Source organism: Pseudophryne corroboree, chromosome 1, assembly GCF_028390025.1.
Source record: "Pseudophryne corroboree isolate aPseCor3 chromosome 1, aPseCor3.hap2, whole genome shotgun sequence".
Classification (NCBI taxonomy): Eukaryota; Metazoa; Chordata; class Amphibia; order Anura; family Myobatrachidae; genus Pseudophryne; species Pseudophryne corroboree.
The window spans coordinates 96,176,385-96,196,172 of record NC_086444.1 but is presented as its reverse complement, the minus strand read 5'-3'; the positions used below and the strand labels follow the sequence as shown (position 1 = coordinate 96,196,172).

The window sequence follows — 19,788 nt, the reverse complement described above, 5'->3', positions numbered from 1 at the left end:
TCTCTGCGTGGGTGATCGCAGCTTAACCAAACTATTTAAATGTGATTTTCTGAGTGATATATCGTACCCTAATAGCGCACTTTATGGATGCAATGTGTAAGTACAGGAGTAGTCAATGGGGGTAATTCAGACCTGATCGCAGCAGCAAATTTGTTAGCAGTTGGGCAAAGCCATGTGCACTGCAGGTGGGGGGCAGATATAACATGTGCAGAGAGAGTTAGATTTGGATGGGGTGTGTTCAAACTGGAATCTAAATTGCAGTGTAAATATAAAGCAGCCAGTGTTTACTCTGCACAGAAATAAAATAACCCACCCAAATCTAACTCTCTCTGCAAATGTTATATCTGCCCCACCTGCAGTGCACATGGTTTTGCCCAACTGCTAACAAATTTGCTGCTACGATCAGGTCTGAATTACCCCCAATGTGTGGTACTCCAGAAGCTGTGAAACAACACATCCTAGCATGTCCTGCCACAGTTTTGCTATTAGATCAGACCTAGATCAGAATTGTGGCAGGGCATACTGGGATGTGTAGTTCATCGTCCAGTTTTGGTTTTGGATTCGGTTTTGGATTTAGGCCGTGGTTTTGTATTTTTCCAAAAATGTACAAAAAAAAAGCTAAAATCACATAATTTGGGCCTTTTTTGTTCCTAGAGTATTATTAACCTCAATAATATAAATTTACAGTCATTTACAGTCAATTTTGATCACCTCACAGTGCACAATATTGTTTTCATCCGGTTTAGTCCGAAGCCTGAAGTGAGCTGGCTGGTTACTAAGCGACAGAGCAGTGGCACAAACACACGGGAGGCACAAACACACAGCAGTTTATAGCATATCTAAGAAACACTGCCACACAGCAGTAGAAAAAATGAAAAGTGGTACAAGGTGCTCTCTCCCTCCCTTATGTTGGATATGAAAATGGACAGCAAAGTTTAACAAACCAAGCACTTCAGCACCAGGAACTGCCACTTTTCTGACTGAAGTGTTTGGTTTGTTTGGGTCCCCACAAAACCAACGACTTAAGGGAGCTATGCTAACAGCTTTACAGTGCTAAGATGTCATTGTCACTAGCATCCTCATTAGTGTGTACATCATCCTCACACAATAATAATTAATCCCCGCTGGAATGCACCATTACAGTCTGCTTCGTGGAATTTCCAGATAATTTTGATGAACATCATATTTTCTACATATTGAGGAAGCAGCCTCCTACGCTGAGCGCTAATACAGTTACAGGCTGTGCTGAAAACTCTTTCTGAGTACACGCTGGAGGGTGAGAAGCTTAAGTAATGCAAAACCAGTTTATACAAGGGCCCCCAAATGCCTTTTTTTCTTTCCAGTACAGGTTGAGTATCCCTTATCCAAAATGCTTGGGACCAGAAGTATTTTGGATATGGGATTTTTCCGTATTTTGGAATAATTGCATACCATAATGAGATATCATGGCGATGGGACCCAAGTCTAAACACAGAATGCATTTATGTTTCATATACACCTTATACACACAGCCTGAAGGTTATTTTAGCCAATATTTTTAATAACTTTATGCATTAAACAAAGTGTGTGTACATTCACACAATTAATTTATGTTTCATATACACACCTGAGGGTCATTTAATACAATATTTTAATAACTTTGTGTATTAAACAAAGTTTGTGTGCACTAAGCCATCAGAAAACAAAGGTTTCACTATCTCACTCAAAAAATTCTGTATTTCGGAATATTACGTATTTCGGAATATTTGGATATGGGATACTCAACCTGTAGTCAAAGGGACTATGTGACATGCCTATTTGTACGGTGTAATTAAAATAATCCTCCACTTGTATGGACTCTGCTCTGGCTGGACACACAGCATAGCCACTTGTATGGAGTCTGCTCAGTCTTGACACACAGCACGGCCACTTGTATGGAGTCTGCTCTGTCTGGGCACACAGCATAGCCTCTTGTATGGAGTCTGCTCTGTCTGGGCACACAGCACAGCCACTTGTATGGAGTTTGCTCTGTCTGGGTACACATCACAGCCACTTGTATAGCATTTGCTCTGTCTGGGCACACAGCACAGCCACTTGTATAGAGTCTGCTCTGCCTGGACATACAGAACAGCCAGTTGTATGAAGTCTGCTCTGTCTGGACACACATCATAGCCACTTGTATGGAGTCTGCTCTGTCTGGACACACAGCATTGCCACTTGTATGTAGTTTGCTCTGTCTGGGCACATAGCACAGCCACTTGTATAGCATTTGCTCTGTCTGGGCACACAGCTCAGCCACTTGTATGGAGTCTGCTCTGTCTGGACAAACAGCATAGCCACTTGTATGGAGTCTGCTCTGTCTGGGCACACAGCACAGCCACTTGTATGGAGTTTGCTCTGTCTGGGCACACAGCACAGCCACTTGTATGGAGTCTGCTCTGTCTTGACACACAGCACAGCCACTTGTATGGAGTCTGCTCTGTTTGGACACACAGCACAGCCACTTGTATTGAGTCTGCTCTGTCTGGGCACACAGCACAGCCACTTGTATGGAGTCTGCTCTGTCTGGGCACACAGCACAGCCACTTGTATGGAGTCTGCTCTGTCTGGGCGCACAGCCACTTGTATGGAGTCTGCTCTGTCTGGGCACACAGCACAGCCACTTGTATGGAGTCTGCTCTGTCTGGGCACACAGCACAGCCACTTTTATGGAGTCTGCTCTGTCTGGGCACACAGCACAGCCACTTGTATGGAGTTTGCTCTGTCTGGGCACACAGCACAGTCACTTGTATGGAGTCTGCTCTGTTTGGACACACAGCACAGCCACTTGTATGGAGTCTGCTCTGTCTGGACACACAGCACAGCCACTTGTATGGAGTCTGCTCTGTCTGGACACACAGCACAGCCACTTGTATGTAGTCTGCTCTGTCTGGACACACAGCACAGCCACTTGTATGTAGTCTGCTCTGTCTGGACACACAGCACAGCCACTTGTATGGAGTCTGCTCTGTCTGCACATACCATAATGAGATATCATGGCGATGGGACCCAAGTCTAAACACAGAATGCATTTATGTTTCATATACACCTTATACACACAGCCTGAAGGTTATTTTAGCCAATATTTTTAATAACTTTATGCATTAAACAAAGTGTGTGTACATTCACACAATTAATTTATGTTTCATATACACACCTGAGGGTCATTTAATACAATATTTTAATAACTTTGTGTATTAAACAAAGTTTGTGTGCACTAAGCCATCAGAAAACAAAGGTTTCACTATCTCACTCAAAAAATTCTGTATTTCGGAATATTACGTATTTCGGAATATTTGGATATGGGATACTCAACCTGTAGTCAAAGGGACTATGTGACATGCCTATTTGTACGGTGTAATTAAAATAATCCTCCACTTGTATGGACTCTGCTCTGGCTGGACACACAGCATAGCCACTTGTATGGAGTCTGCTCAGTCTTGACACACAGCACGGCCACTTGTATGGAGTCTGCTCTGTCTGGGCACACAGCATAGCCTCTTGTATGGAGTCTGCTCTGTCTGGGCACACAGCACAGCCACTTGTATGGAGTTTGCTCTGTCTGGGTACACATCACAGCCACTTGTATAGCATTTGCTCTGTCTGGGCACACAGCACAGCCACTTGTATAGAGTCTGCTCTGCCTGGACATACAGAACAGCCAGTTGTATGAAGTCTGCTCTGTCTGGACACACATCATAGCCACTTGTATGGAGTCTGCTCTGTCTGGACACACAGCATTGCCACTTGTATGGAGTCTGCTCTGTCTTGACACACAGCACAGCCACTTGTATGGAGTCTGCTCTGACTGGTCACACAGCACAGCCACTTGTATGGAGTCTGCTCTGGCTGGACACACAGCATAGCCACTTGTATGGAGTCTGCTCTGTCTTGGCTCACAGCATAGCCTCTTGTATGGAGTCTGCTCTGTCTGGGCACACAGCACAGCCACTTGTATGGAGTCTGCTCTGTCTGGGCACACAGCACAGCCACTTGTATGGAGTTTGCTCTGTCTGGGCACACAGCACAGCCACTTGTATAGCATTTGCTCTGTCTGGGCACACAGCACAGCCACTTGTATATAGTCTGCTCTGCCTGGACATACAGCACAGCCAGTTGTATGAAGTCTGCACTATCTGGACACACAACACAGCCACTTTAAGTTTGCTCTGTCTGAGCACACAGCACAGCCACTTGTATGTAGTTTGCTCTGTCTGGGCACATAGCACAGCCACTTGTATAGCATTTGCTCTGTCTGGGCACACAGCTCAGCCACTTGTATGGAGTGTGCTCTGTCTGGTCACACAGCACAGCCACTTGTATGGAGTCTGCTCTGTCTGGTCACACAGCACAGCCACTTGTATGGAGATTGCTCTGTCTGGGCACACAGCACAGCCACTTGTATAGCGTTTGCTCTGTCTGGGCACACAGCATAGCCACTTGTATGGAGTCTGCTCTGTCTTGACACACAGCATAGACACTTGTATGGAGTCTGCTCTGTCTTGACACACAGCATAGCCACTTGTATGGAGTCTGCTCTGTCTGGGCACACAGCACAGCCACTTGTATGGAGTCTGCTCTGTCTGGGCACACAGCACAGCCACTTGTATGGAGTCTGCTCTGTCTGGACAAACAGCAGAGCCACTTGTATGGAGTCTGCTCTGTCTGGACAAACAGCATAGCCACTTGTATGGAGTCTGCTCTGTCTGGGCACACAGCACAGCCACTTGTATGGAGTCTGCTCTGTCTGGGCACACAGCACAGCCACTTGTATGGAGTTTGCTCTGTCTGGGCACACAGCACAGCCACTTGTATGGAGTCTGCTCTGTCTGGACACACAGCACAGCCACTTGTATAGCATTTGCTCTGTCTGGGCACACAGCACAGCCACTTGTATAGAGTCTGCTCTGCCTGGACATACAGCACAGCCAGTTGTATGAAGTCTGCACTATCTGGACACACAGCACAGCCACTTTAAGTTTGCTCTGCCTGGGCACACAGCACAGCCACTTGTATGTAGTTTGCTCTGTCTGGGCACATAGCACAGCCACTTGTATAGCATTTGCTCTGTCTGGGCACACAGCTCAGCCACTTGTATGGAGTCTGCTCTGTCTGGACAAACAGCATAGCCACTTGTATGGAGTCTGCTCTGTCTGGGCACACAGCACAGCCACTTGTATGGAGTTTGCTCTGTCTGGGCACACAGCACAGCCACTTGTATGGAGTCTGCTCTGTCTTGACACACAGCACAGCCACTTGTATGGAGTCTGCTCTGTTTGGACACACAGCACAGCCACTTGTATTGAGTCTGCTCTGTCTGGGCACACAGCACAGCCACTTGTATGGAGTCTGCTCTGTCTGGGCACACAGCACAGCCACTTGTATGGAGTCTGCTCTGTCTGGGCGCACAGCCACTTGTATGGAGTCTGCTCTGTCTGGGCACACAGCACAGCCACTTGTATGGAGTCTGCTCTGTCTGGGCACACAGCACAGCCACTTTTATGGAGTCTGCTCTGTCTGGGCACACAGCACAGCCACTTGTATGGAGTTTGCTCTGTCTGGGCACACAGCACAGTCACTTGTATGGAGTCTGCTCTGTTTGGACACACAGCACAGCCACTTGTATGGAGTCTGCTCTGTCTGGACACACAGCACAGCCACTTGTATGGAGTCTGCTCTGTCTGGACACACAGCACAGCCACTTGTATGTAGTCTGCTCTGTCTGGACACACAGCACAGCCACTTGTATGTAGTCTGCTCTGTCTGGACACACAGCACAGCCACTTGTATGGAGTCTGCTCTGTCTGGACACACAGCACAGCCACTTGTATGGAGTCTGCTCTGTCTGGACACACAGCACAGCCACTTGTATGTAGTCTGCTCTGTCTGGACACACAGCACAGCCACTTGTATTTAGTCTGCTCTGTCTGGACACACAGCACAGCCACTTGTATGGAGTCTGCTCTGTCTGGACACACAGCACAGCCACTTGTATGGAGTCTGCTCTGTCTGGACACACAGCACAGCCACTTGTATGTAGTCTGCTCTGTCTGGACACACAGCACAGCCACTTGTATGTAGTCTGCTCTGTCTGGACACACAGCACAGCCACTTGTATAGAGTCTGCTCTGCCTGGACATACAGCACATCCAGTTGTATGTAGTCTGCACTATCTGGACACACAGCACAGCCACTTTAAGTTTGCTCTGTCTGGGCACACAGCACAGCCACTTGTATGTAGTTTGCTCTGTCTGGGCACATAGCACAGCCACTTGTATAGCATTTGCTCTGTCTGGGCACACAGCTCAGCCACTTGTATGGAGTCTGCTCTGTATGGACAAACAGCATAGCCACTTGTACGGAGTCTGCTCTGTCTGGGCACACAGCACAGCCACTTGTATGGAGTCTGCTCTGTCTGGGCACACAGCACAGCCACTTGTATGGAGTCTGCTCTGTCTTGACACACAGCACAGCCACTTGTATGGAGTCTGCTCTGTTTGGACACACAGCACAGCCACTTGTATGGAGTCTGCTCTGTCTGGGCACACAGCACAGCCACTTGTATGGAGTCTGCTCTGTCTGGGCACACAGCATAGCCACTTGTATGGAGTCTGCTCTGTCTGGGCACACAGCACAGCCACTTGTATGGAGTTTGCTCTGTCTGGGCACACAGCACAGCCACTTGTATGGAGTCTGCTCTGTTTGGACACACAGCACAGCCACTTGTATGGAGTCTGCTCTGTCTGGACACACAGCACAGCCACTTGTATGGAGTCCGGACACAGGGACAGCACAGCCACTTTTATATTTTTATGTCTTAAGGCACAACCAGCAGAGCACAGTGTAGCATACAGCGGCGTGCCCAAGTGAGAACTGCAGGCATGTCCTTTTTCACTGCCGGCGTGTCCTTATATCGAATCCAAACCCATGAGAATCCGATGCCAGGAGCATGACATGTTGCTTCAATTTGGAATCTGAGTCTGTTGAGAAAACCCAAGCCGGAATAACTTGATCCTTAAAGTTCAGGGGGACTCGGATTCCAGAATATCCGAACCACTCATCTCTAGTTAGAATATGCTGCACACATATACAGTATGTTTTATCTACCATTACCCTGAATGCTCATGTGTACTGTCAGCATTTTCTCCATAATCCCTAAGTAAATATGTTCATAAAGCTGCATTCACCAATTGCTGAGTGCTGGACGTCACATGAGCACATGAAGAGTGCCCGCATGTGCAAGCCCTTCAACAACTGGTAGCTACGCCCCTGAACAGACCTCAAGAATGACCAGGCAGCCGTGCTTTCATCTCTTATTAAACCACGGGAGCCATGTCTTCTCTTTATATCAACAAAACTTCAAATAGGCTTTCAAGACGCACTTCTTCATCAAACCCAGCCATCTCTCGCCCTGACCCACTGCCTCATGCTCACTGTCTACCCCATCTGTGTCACCCCTGTCTGTCTGCCCCTCCCCTTTAGAATGTAAGCTCTCACGAGCAGGGCCCTCTCCTCTAATGTGCTTTTCCTTCTCTTATTTACACAACCATCCACTCCATACTCCCTACATAAGCACCTAACCCTCGGTTTCTGCTGCCCTCATGCTTATTTCAGTGTCCTGACCACTGATGCAGCAATGTGTATATACCATATACTTGTCCTGCATTGTCTTGTACTCTAAAGGTGGGTACACACTGGCCGCCACATCGCGGGTCCGTCAGCCAGTGTGTACGGGCGATATGTCTGTGAACTCCGTCGTACACAGACACATCGCGTCGGCCCTGCAGCACAGCCGACGGCCAATATATCTACCGATATATTGGTGCATCGCTGTGTGTGTAAGGGTGACCAGCCGGTCGCCCATACACATGCTGCGGCGGCCGGCGGTGACTGACAGCTGAACTGGGCGGGCGTGTGTACACACCCGCCCAGTTCATGAAGTCAGTCCCCAAAGAATCGGGCAGTGTGTATGCACAGCACACTGCCCGATCCATCCATAGATATATCTGCCAATCAATTGATCGGCAGATATATCTAGCAGTGTGTACACACTTTTAATCACTGTTATCTTGTTTTGCACATTTGTTTATTTACTTTGTTAGTCACTGAGGAACCCTTGTGGTGCCATATAAATAAGGGGAAATAATAATATTGTGCACAGTTAATGCATGCTCATATATGTATAACCTGCCATTCCCAGCGCTTGGCAGCCCCCAATGAAGATATTTTTAATTCCTTTTAGTAGCATTCTAGGTTGGCATAGCATTGACGTCTACAGCAGGACTTTAGTCAGTACATACACGATCTTATACAGTAGGTAAGCAGCTAACAGATGTCATCTTCATTGCAAACATATGAAATAAATAGAACTAAACTAATTTTCCAATGACTTAAAACCAGAAGAAAACAAGAACAGATTGCGCAGAGAGAATCATATGACATACACAATTGGGATACAGCCATATAGTACACATTTACATATGCAGACTATATTCTCTTAAACTGTGTATTGTTCTTTGTTATTACATACATAACCTTGATTGCAATTTCAGTGTCGTAACTTGATCAAATTAAAAGTTTTTAAATAATACACTAAATAGTATTATAGAAATGCAATTGTGATGCCCAGTATCTGTTCCTCTCCCTCCTGCCCAAACTCAACGGCAGCTGCTGACCCTGCAGGGGTTAACAGACTGTAACCACACCGAGGACACTAGGACCCAGTGGCAAACAGAAATGGCCCTGCAGAGCGGGAAGAGGTAACCCCGGGGATTGGCCAGTGCAGTGCGCGGCAAGGGAGGAAGGAGGAGTTGGCGCCGGGAGAGAAAAGAAAAGCAGTGACGGGACGCGGGCGCGGGAGAAAGGAGGAGTGAGGCGCCGCTGCCAGAGACGGACGGAGAAGAACGGGCGCGACGCGGCTGCCGCTGACCGCATCGAGGGAGAGGCACCGCGACCAGTGAGTCGGCCAGAGGAGAGAGTGTCCTGGAGAAGAGAGGAGCAGCAGAACACGCCGCCGCTGACTACCGGGGTCACGCTGCCAGGAGTGAGCCGGGAGAAGCCTGCAAGGACAAAGGGTCTGCGCCGCTTGCCGCTGCCAGTGCCTCAGAAGCCCCACCGGAGCGGGAGACGACACTGCTGGAGACAGGTACTCCCCACAGACAGGTTGACATTCCAGTCCGCGCCCTCAGACAGCGGTCCTTCCCAGCGGCCCTGACATAAGTAAGGAGAGACTTGTTAGGGCAGAGAGCGCCCGGCTCTTCCGATAAGTAAGGGGGGGCAGATCGAACATAATACGTGGCCAGCCACGTTAGAAGGAGGTACTCAGTATAAAGATCTCCCTACGTTCAATGCTACAGTCCAGGGAGAGTGCTAAAATTGTGACTATGTCTGCTAGCTAAGCTTGGCTTGCCCTGTGTACGAAAGCCCTACTCCCGCGTGTTACCCCTGTATGCCACTGGAAACAGCTACCCTTCACACTGCATCCCCCACACACTCCTGATGCCAAAGGACACCTAGCAGGGGAACTCAGGCACCGTTCCCCTCTCTACTCTAACCCCAGTTATTGACCTGCGTACCTCCACAGATAAGTGAACTTTCTGCACGGCCGCAACCTGAGACACCGCTGTGCCTCAACCCGGGCAACCCCTAGGCTACCGCCCGAACCTCAACCTCAAAGAGAGACGCACGGGCCTTAAAGGAGCAGTACCATTTTGCTACACCACATTTGTTATATGCCCTTTTCAAGTCACGTTAAGGGAAGTGATCCCCGGAAGGCCGCCTGAACGGTGCATTGTGTGCCGGACTTACCCGCCCCACCAGACGGCTAGCAGGCATAACTGTCTTCAGTTGCTTTTCTGTGTGAACTCACATGTGGACTTCTACGGATTTTGTGTAGGGTCAGGGGCTTCCCTTTAATAAGCCCATAGTGACGCCCAGTGGCCTACTGTTATACTGGTTGAACACTCCCAGACCTGTCCTTTGTAGATGCCGGTTTAGGTATGCGAATGTTGTGATACTTATGTTGTTATGACCTGTTTCAAATGCATATGATATGTATTATTTAGTAATGTGCCTTACCAAGATGTGCTGAACGTACTGCCTAACAACTCACGTTACGTAAGTGGTGCAATAAAATCTTTGTTACCGTATCCCACCGTAGTGGTCCTTACACACTTGGGGTGTTGCCCATACTGGGGTATCTCCGCCCTTCTGCCCAGGTCCCATACAGGTGTCCTCCGTAGATTCCAACAGGTTTCGCACAAGCAAGAACTGGACAGCTGGACCAGCCGCAACGGGATAGACGCAAGACTTCAGGTACGCTACACCACATATCACACAATAAGAAGGTCAGATTTGCTTAATATTCTACTCAAAGTATCATAAACTGCACAAACATATGGTTTAAACATAAACATCAAACAATCACACTATTCAGAGGCATAACTACTGACAGTGCAGCAGGTGCACCATACCAGGGCCCCAGTGGACTCAGGAGCCGGCCATTGCACAACTACTGACAGTGCAGCAGGTGCACCATACCAGGGCCCCAGTGGACTCAGAGGCCAGCCACTGCAGAACTACTGACAGTGCAGCAGGTGCACCATACCAGGGCCCCAGTGGACTCAGGAGCCAGCCACTGCAGAACTACTGGCAGTACAGGAGGTGCACCATACCAGGGCCCCAGTGGACTCAGGAGCCGGCCATTGCACAACTACTGACAGTGCAGCAGGCGCACCATACCAGGGCCCCAGTGGACTCAGGAGCCAGCCACTGCAGAACTACTAGCAGTACAGGAGGTGCACCATACCAGAGCTCCAGTGGACTCAGGAGCCGGCCACCACAGAAGTACTGAGAATGCAGCAGGTGCACCACACTAGGGCTCCAGTAGACTCAGTGGCCGTCCATTGAAGAACTACTGGTAGTGCAGCAGGTGCAACATACCAGGGCCCCAGTGGACTCAGGAGCTGACAGCTGCAGAACTACTGGCAGTGCAGCAGGTGCACCATAACAGTGCCCCAGTGGCCTCAGTATCCGGCCGCTGCAGAACTGCTGGCAGTGTAGCAGGTACACCATACCAGGGCTCCAGTGAACTCAGGGGCTGGCTGCTGCACCATACCAGGGCCCCAGTGGACTTAGAGGATTACCGTTGCAGAACCACTGATAGTGCAGCAGATGCACCATACCATGGCCCAAGTGGACTCATGGGCTGGCTGCTGCAGAACCACTTGGCACCATAACAGTACCCCAGTGGACTCAGTATCCGGCTACTGCAGAACTGCTGGCAGTGTAGCAGGTGCACCATACCAGGGCCCCAGTGATCTCAGGGGCTGGCTGCTGCAGAACCACTTTCAGTGCAGCAGGTGCACCATACCAGGGCCCCAGCAGACTCAGAGGCTTACCTTTGCAGAACCACTTGCAGTGCAGCAGGTGGACCATACCATGGCCCAAGTGGACTCAGGGTCTGGCCATTGCAGAACTACTGACAGTACCGCAGGTGCATCATACCAGGGCTCCAGTGGACTCAGGGCCCGGCCGCTGCAGAACTACAGGCAGTACAGCAGGTGCACCATACCAGAAACCCAGTGGACTCAGGGGCCGGCTGCTGCAGCCCGAGCCAGTTTTAGATTTATAACAAATAAAGCATCTACCTCTTTCCAGATATGTGAAATCAATAGGATTATTCAATTAACAATGATTATGACCATAAGGATAACAAGACATTGTAAAGAGAGAACCAGATCCACATAACGAGACAAAGCCATATACGAAGTAATCATATACAATGTGACTTTATTTAAACTTTCCCTATTCAGAGCAGTCTGCAATAGGTGGAATGCCACAATATTTAGTAAGTTTACTATTCAAGTCATTGAGAGAAAGATTCTGTGAAATAAAATGTAGTTTTAAAATCTGCAATAGGGGAAAATATGGCTCTTTACAAGGTAATATGCATAAACAAGATATTGATGACTTAAGCCCAGATTTATCAAGCCTTGGAGAGCAATACATTGCATGGTGATAACGTATCAACCAATCAGCTCACAGCTGTCATTTTTCAAACAAAGCCTGTAACATGGCAGTTAGGAACTGGGTAGTTGGTACTTTATCACCGTGCAATTTATGATTCTCCAAGGCTTGATAAATCTGGGCATAAGAATGACTTAAAAGTTAAATTTACAATTCAATTTTTCCTCTTTGTAAAAACTGAAAAAGAAACTGAACTAACCTGAAATTATATTTCCAAAACAGACAATCTGCATTAATATAAAGTGCACACTTTCTTCATTCTGGATCAAAAATTCCACATCCATTCAGTTTCTATTTCAGTTCTTACAGAGTAAAATAAAAGTTATGAAATAACATTTTTAGATTTCTCTTATTCATTTGTTGGTACCTTTTCACGCATTTTACCATGTACAGAGGTATATTTTCCCTTGCCAGGAGATGTTAGAACCAGTGACGGCTCCAGAGGTGGGGCTACAGGTCAGTTCAAATTTCAAATAGGGGAGCCACACCAACTGGCATTTCAAACGGACTCACTGGCAGTTGGTGTGGCTCCACTATTTGAAATTTGAACTGAATTACCCCCATAGGTAGGCTTACCATACCATCCCTTTAAAGCGGGACACACATGGATTACACAGGATCTGTGGCTGATTAAAACCAGGTGAAATGCAGGCTTGTAGTCAGCAGCCACAGAACCTGTGTAATTCATGAGTGTCCTGGTTTAAAGGGATAGTATGGTAAGCCTAGGCATAGTCAATAATATGTTTTTGTGTATTTTTGTTTTCTTCTCATACTAAATCAAAAACATATGCCTGTCCTTTGTGCCAAAATATCATACAGCATCCCTGTTTTGGATCAAATGAAAATGGATATAAACACTTCCATTTGCTATCAAAATTGTGTATTTCTCTACAAAGTAGGAGGCGTCTCACAGTGTATGCAGAGCGTAGGGCTCCATATCTTAATTCACCCCTGCGTGCTGCAATAGAACAAGATTAAAGTAGGTGTAGCGTAGAGCAGCAAAGTATATATAAGTTATAGTAGATGTAGCACTAGTACAGGGTTAGAATAGGGATAGTACAGTATAGTGTTGTATGTATAGCACTAGCACAGGATAGAGTTAGTGTAGTACTAGCACACTTTAATAGCAGATGTAGCACTGGTACAGGGTTAGAATAGGCATAGCACTAGCACAGCGAGTATGCATAGTACTGTAGCATGGTGTTAGTGTAGGTATAGCACAGGGTAGAGTAGGTGTAGCACTAGCACAGGGTAGAGTAGGTGTAGCACTAGCACAGGGTAGAGTAGGAGTAGCACTAGCACAGGGTAGAGTAGGCATAGAACTAGCACAGGGTAGAGTAGGCGTAGCACTAGCACAGGGTAGAGTAGGCGTAGCACTAGCACAGGGTAGAGTAGGCGTAGCACTAGCACAGGGTAGAGTAGGCATAGCACTAGCACAGGGTAGAGTTGGTGTAGCACTAGCACAGGGTAGAGTAGGAGTAGCACTAGCACAGGGTAGAGTTGGTGTAGCACTAGCACAGGGTAGAGTAGGTGTAGCACTAGCACAGGGTAGAGTTGGTGTAGCACTAGCACAGGATAGAGTAGGAGTAGCACTAGCACAAGGTAGAGTAGGTGTAGCACTAGCACAGGGTAGAGTTGGTGTAGCACTAGCACAGGGTAGAGTAGGAGTAGCACTAGCACAGGGTAGAGTTGGTGTAGCACTAGCACAGGGTAGAGTAGGCGTAGCACTAGCACAGGGTAGAGTAGGCGTAGCACTAGCACAGGGTAGAGTAGGCGTAGCACTAGCACAGGGTAGAGTAGGCATAGCACTAGCACAGGGTAGAGTTGGTGTAGCACTAGCACAGGATAGAGTAGGAGTAGCACTAGCACAAGGTAGAGTAGGAGTAGCATTACCACAGGGTAGAGTAGGCGTAGCACTAGCACAAGGTAGAGTAGGCGTAGCACAAGCACAGGGTAAAGCAGGTGTAGCACTAGCACAGGGTAAAGCAGGTGTAGCACTAGCACAGGGTAAAGCAGGTGTAGCACTAGCACAGGGTAGAGCAGGTGTAGCACTAGCACAGTGTAGAGTAAGCATAGCACTAGCACAGGGTAGAGTAGGCGTAGCACTAGCACAGGGTAGAGCAGGTGTAGCATTAGCACAAGGTAGAGTAGGCATAACACTAGCACAGGGTAGAGTTGGTGTAGCACTAGCACAGGGTAGAGTTGGTGTAGCACTTGCACAGGGTAGAGTTGGTGTAGCACTAGCACAGGGTAGAGTTGGAGTAGCACTAGCACAGGGTAGAGTTGGTGTAGCACTAGCACAGGGTAGAGTTGGTGTAGCACTAGCACAGGATAGAGTAGGAGTAGCACTAGCACAGGGTAGAGTTGGTGTAGCACTAGCACAGGGTAGAGTTGGTGTAGCACTAGCACAGGGTAGAGTAGGCATAGAACTAGCACAGGGTAGAGTTGGTGTAGCACTAGCACAGGGTAGAGTTGGTGTAGCACTAGCACAGGGTAGAGTAGGAGTAGCACTAGCACAGGGTAGAGTTGGTGTAGCACTAGCACAGGGTAGAGTAGGTGTAGCACTAGCACAGGGTAAAGCAGGTGTAGCACTAGCACAGGGTAGAGCAGGTGTAGCACTAGCACAGTGTAGAGTAGGCATAGCACTAGCACAGGGTAGAGTAGGCGTAGCACTAGCACAGGGTAGAGCAGGTGTAGCATTAGCACAAGGTAGAGTAGGCATAGCACTAGCACAGGGTAGAGTTGGTGTAGCACTAGCACAGGGTAGAGTTGGTGTAGCACTAGCACAGGGTAGAGTTGGTGTAGCACTAGCACAGGGTAGAGTTGGAGTAGCACTAGCACAGGGTAGAGTTGGTGTAGCACTAGCACAGGATAGAGTAGGAGTAGCACTAGCACAAGGTAGAGTAGGTGTAGCACTAGCACAGGGTAGAGTTGGTGTAGCACTAGCACAGGGTAGAGTAGGAGTAGCACTAGCACAGGGTAGAGTTGGTGTAGCACTAGCACAGGGTAGAGTAGGAGTAGCACTAGCACAGGGTAGAGTTGGTGTAGCACTAGCACAGGGTAGAGTAGGTGTAGCACTAGCACAGGGTAGAGTTGGTGTAGCACTAGCACAGGGTAGAGTTGGTGTAGCACTAGCACAGGGTAGAGTAGGAGTAGCACTAGCACAGGGTAGAGTAGGTGTAGCACTAGCACAGGGTAGAGTTGGTGTAGCACTAGCACAGGGTAGAGTAGGTGTAGCACTAGCACAGGGTAGAGTTGGTATAGCACTAGCACAGGGTAGAGTAGGTGTAGCACTAGCACAGGGTAGAGTTGGTGTAGCATTAGCACAAGGTAGAGTAAGCATAGCACTAGCACAGGGTAGAGTTGGAGTAGCACTAGCACAGGGTAGAGTTGGTATAGCACTAGCACAGGGTAGAGTAGGTGTAGCACTAGCACAGGGTAGAGTTGGTGTAGCACTAGCACAGGGTAGAGTTGGTGTAGCACTAGCACAGGGTAGAGTAGGTGTAGCACTAGCACAGGGTAGAGTTGGTGTAGCACTAGCACAGGGTAGAGTTGGTGTAGCACTAGCACAGGGTAGAGTTGGTGTAGCACTAGCACAGGGTAGAGTAGGTGTAGCACTAGCACAGGGTAGAGTAGGTGTAGCACTAGCACAGGATAGAGTAGGAGTAGCACTAGCACAAGGTAGAGTAGGTGTAGCACTAGCACAGGGTAGAGTAGGAGTAGCACTAGCACAAGGTAGAGTAGGTGTAGCACTAGCACAGGGTAGAGTAGGACTAGCACAAGGTAGAGTAGGTGTAGCACTAGCACAGGGTAGAGTAGGACTAGCACAGGGTAGAGTAGGCGTAGCACTAGCACAGGGTAGAGTAGGGGTAGCACTAGCACAGGGTAGAGTTGGTGTAGCACTAGCACAGGGTAGAGTTGGTGTAGCACTAGCACAGGGTAGAGTAGGAGTAGCACTAGCACAAGGTAGAGTAGGTGTAGCACTAGCACAGGGTAGAGTAGGACTAGCACAGGGTAGAGTAGGCGTAGCACTAGCACAGGGTAGAGTAGGTGTAGCACTAGCACAGGGTAGAGTAGGAGTAGCATTACCACAGGGTAGAGTAGGCGTAGCACTAGCACAGGGTAGAGTAGGCGTAGCACTAGCACAGGGTAGAGTAGGCGTAGCACTAGCACAGGGTAGAGTAGCAGTAGCACTAGCACAGGGTAGAGTAGGCGTAGCACTAGCACAGGGTAGAGTAGGCGTAGCACTAGCACAGGGTAGAGTAGGCGTAGCACTAGCACAGGGTAGAGTTGGTGTAGCACTAGCACAGGGTAGAGTAGGACTAGCACAGGGTAGAGTTGGTGTAGCACTAGCACAAGGTAGAGTTGGTGTAGCACTAGCACAGGGTAGAGTAGGTGTAGCACTAGCACAGGGTAGAGTAGGTGTAGCACTAGCACAGGATAGAGTAGGAGTAGCACTAGCACAAGGTAGAGTAGGTGTAGCACTAGCACAGGGTAGAGTAGGAGTAGCACTAGCACAAGGTAGAGTAGGTGTAGCACTAGCACAGGGTAGAGTAGGACTAGCACAAGGTAGAGTAGGTGTAGCACTAGCACAGGGTAGAGTAGGACTAGCACAGGGTAGAGTAGGCGTAGCACTAGCACAGGGTAGAGTAGGGGTAGCACTAGCACAGGGTAGAGTTGGTGTAGCACTAGCACAGGGTAGAGTTGGTGTAGCACTAGCACAGGGTAGAGTAGGAGTAGCACTAGCACAAGGTAGAGTAGGTGTAGCACTAGCACAGGGTAGAGTAGGACTAGCACAGGGTAGAGTAGGCGTAGCACTAGCACAGGGTAGAGTAGGTGTAGCACTAGCACAGGGTAGAGTAGGAGTAGCATTACCACAGGGTAGAGTAGGCGTAGCACTAGCACAGGGTAGAGTAGGCGTAGCACTAGCACAGGGTAGAGTAGGCGTAGCACTAGCACAGGGTAGAGTAGCAGTAGCACTAGCACAGGGTAGAGTAGGCGTAGCACTAGCACAGGGTAGAGTAGGCGTAGCACTAGCACAGGGTAGAGTAGGCGTAGCACTAGCACAGGGTAGAGTTGGTGTAGCACTAGCACAGGGTAGAGTAGGACTAGCACAGGGTAGAGTAGGAGTAGCTAAGCAAAGGGTTAGAGTAGGAGCACAGGGTTTAAGTAGATGTAGCACTAACAGGATGTAGTCAATATACCGGCTGTCGAGATCCCAGCGTTCAGGAGACCGACGCCGGAACCCCGACAGCCGGCAATTAACTGACACATGGAATACTGACACCTGTCCGGAATTCCTACACGGTTGGTGGCTCCACGCTGTGTGGCGAGCGCACTCGCTGCGGGATTCCGGCAGACTGGAATGCTGCTGTCAGTATAGTGACAGCCAGCATACTGTCTGCTGGGATACTGTATGTATCCCGTACTAACATAAGATTATATTAGATGGGCAGTTGCAGCCTTTCAAACTGGCAACTTCGGCGAAGAACAGGTCATTTCCAGGTACTTGTCAAACAGCTGCACCCTCAGAGACACCCGAGTACTTGGTATACAGCAGCACCCCAGGTTGATATGCCGGCGTTTGGGATGTTGGTAGTGAAAATACCGTCCGCAGCATCCCGATGTTGAGAATTTTGACAGCGGAAGGTAAGTGCACTTGCCTTCCCCCAATGGCCCCCTAACCCTCCCTTCCGGCAGCCTAAACCTAACACCCCCCACCCCAGCCCAAACCTAACATTCCGGCACACGCTCGTTCTGCCTTGTGACCCAATTTGAGATGCCGGTACCAGCATTCCGAGTAGTGTCGGGATTCTGGCGTCTGTATTTCGACTGCCGGGATTCCGACCACCGGGATCCTGACCAGATCCCTTTGTGACACCTACGTCCGTGGAAACCTCTGTAATCAGCTGACAGCCTCGCTGTCAATGTGCCCCCATTATAGATATACCAGTGCATGGTTTAATGATACGTTTTAAAGATCAAAAATGTGTATTAGATGTCTTTGGTTTTTTTTTTTCTTACTCAGACATGTGAGAATGAATATCTGCGCTATTTTAATAAATAAGTATTTTCCGGGTGGAAAAAAAACAAAAAGAACCGAGAGACTGCAGAACAAAGACAAAAAAATTAAAAGGGCAGACGGGAACATTTCTATATAATTTTAACATGGAAAAAGAACCCTTCTCTGTTAATGATATATAATTATAAATCACTGTATCTTGAATATAACTTGCAAACATACTGCTCATACAACAAAGACCCCACATTATTAGTACGCTTTACTCAGGAACATTAAATTCTCCTGTCAGTGCATTATCTTGTTTGTGTTTCATTTTAATTCTTTGTCCGCTGTTTTAAGGATGTAGACATTTTTATTTTCTGCAGTACTTCAGACGTATCTGAACACATTTGAACATGTTTGGGTTGTGCGTCTGTAAGCCGTGTAACGCGGGACAGACAAAAAGTGACGCTGGGAATTTTGTGATCTTTGTTTATGCAGAAAGCATCTGCTCCATTACGTTAATCATCAATAAGAATCTTGCCTTGTAAAACTGCACCTAATACCCCCCAAGACTTACACTCGGCTTAGTCAAGCTGTTGTTTTCCAGCTGTCTTACAAAGCTGTCTCTCCAGGCTTCCAAGCAACAAAACAAATCCAACTATTATATCGTGTAAAAGGACAACCCCACCCAAGGCGAAAAAAGATTGGTGGCTATAAAAGAGTTAAACGCAATCACAGTGATGTTAAAGGCTCAATTATGGGTTAAGGTCCTCATTCCGAGTTGTTCGCTCGCAAGCTGCTCTTAGCAGCTTTGCACACGCTAAGCCGCCGCCTACTGGGAGTGAATCTTAGCTTATCAAAATTGCGAACGAAAGATTTGCAATATTGCGAAAAGACTTCTCTGTGCAGTTTCTGAGTAGCTCGAGACTTACTCTTCCAGTGCGATCAGTTCAGTGCTTGTCGTTCCTGGTTTGACGCCACAAACACACCCAGCGTTCGCCCAGACACTCCTCCGTTTCTCCAGCCACTCCCGCGTTTTTCCCAGAAACGGTAGCGTTTTTTCACACACTCCCATTAAATGCCCAGTTTCCGCCCAGAAACACCCACTTCCTGTCAATCACACTACGATCTCCAGAACGAAGAAAAAACCTTGTAATGCCGTGAGTAAAATACCAATCTTCATAGCAAATTTACTTGGCGCAGTCGCAGTGCGAACATTGCGCATGCGCAATAAGCGGAAAATCGCTGCGATGCGAAGAAAATTACAGAGCGAACAACTCGGAATGACCACCTAAGTGTGGTCCACAGTGGCTGTAATTGTCCCACATCATATTAATGTCATCAGATGAGGAGTAAAATATAATGGGTGGCGATTTGCGGGAACCGGCGCAATTCTAGTGAGATAGTCATTAAATTTAAAGCAGCTGTTAGTTTAAAGGTTGCAAGCAAAAATCCAGAGGCACACAGGCGCAGTAACCCGGTGTGAAAGGGGTATAAGTGAGAAATTCTAACATTATATAATAGTGTATTTATCAAATTATATTAATAAATTATATTAATTCACGGCAGAATATAGTAATATTGATTGAGAGTTGACTGATATGGTTGAGAAATATAAGGGATAGGTCGTCATAGGTTCTTTTCTGGTTTTTAACACTGAAGCGGCCTCACCAACTGCTAACTGCTCTGACTGAAGCCTTGGTTAAGCTTGGATACCTGACAGCCAAGTGCTGCAGCCT

General features: G+C 48.1%; 1 protein-coding gene across 2 annotated transcripts in view; it reads right to left on the bottom strand.

Annotated features, from left to right (window-relative positions):
- Positions 1–19,788, bottom strand: part of GHR (growth hormone receptor) — a 636,857-nt gene that overhangs the window by 483,999 nt on the left and 133,070 nt on the right. The gene's annotated exons all lie outside the window — the stretch shown is intronic.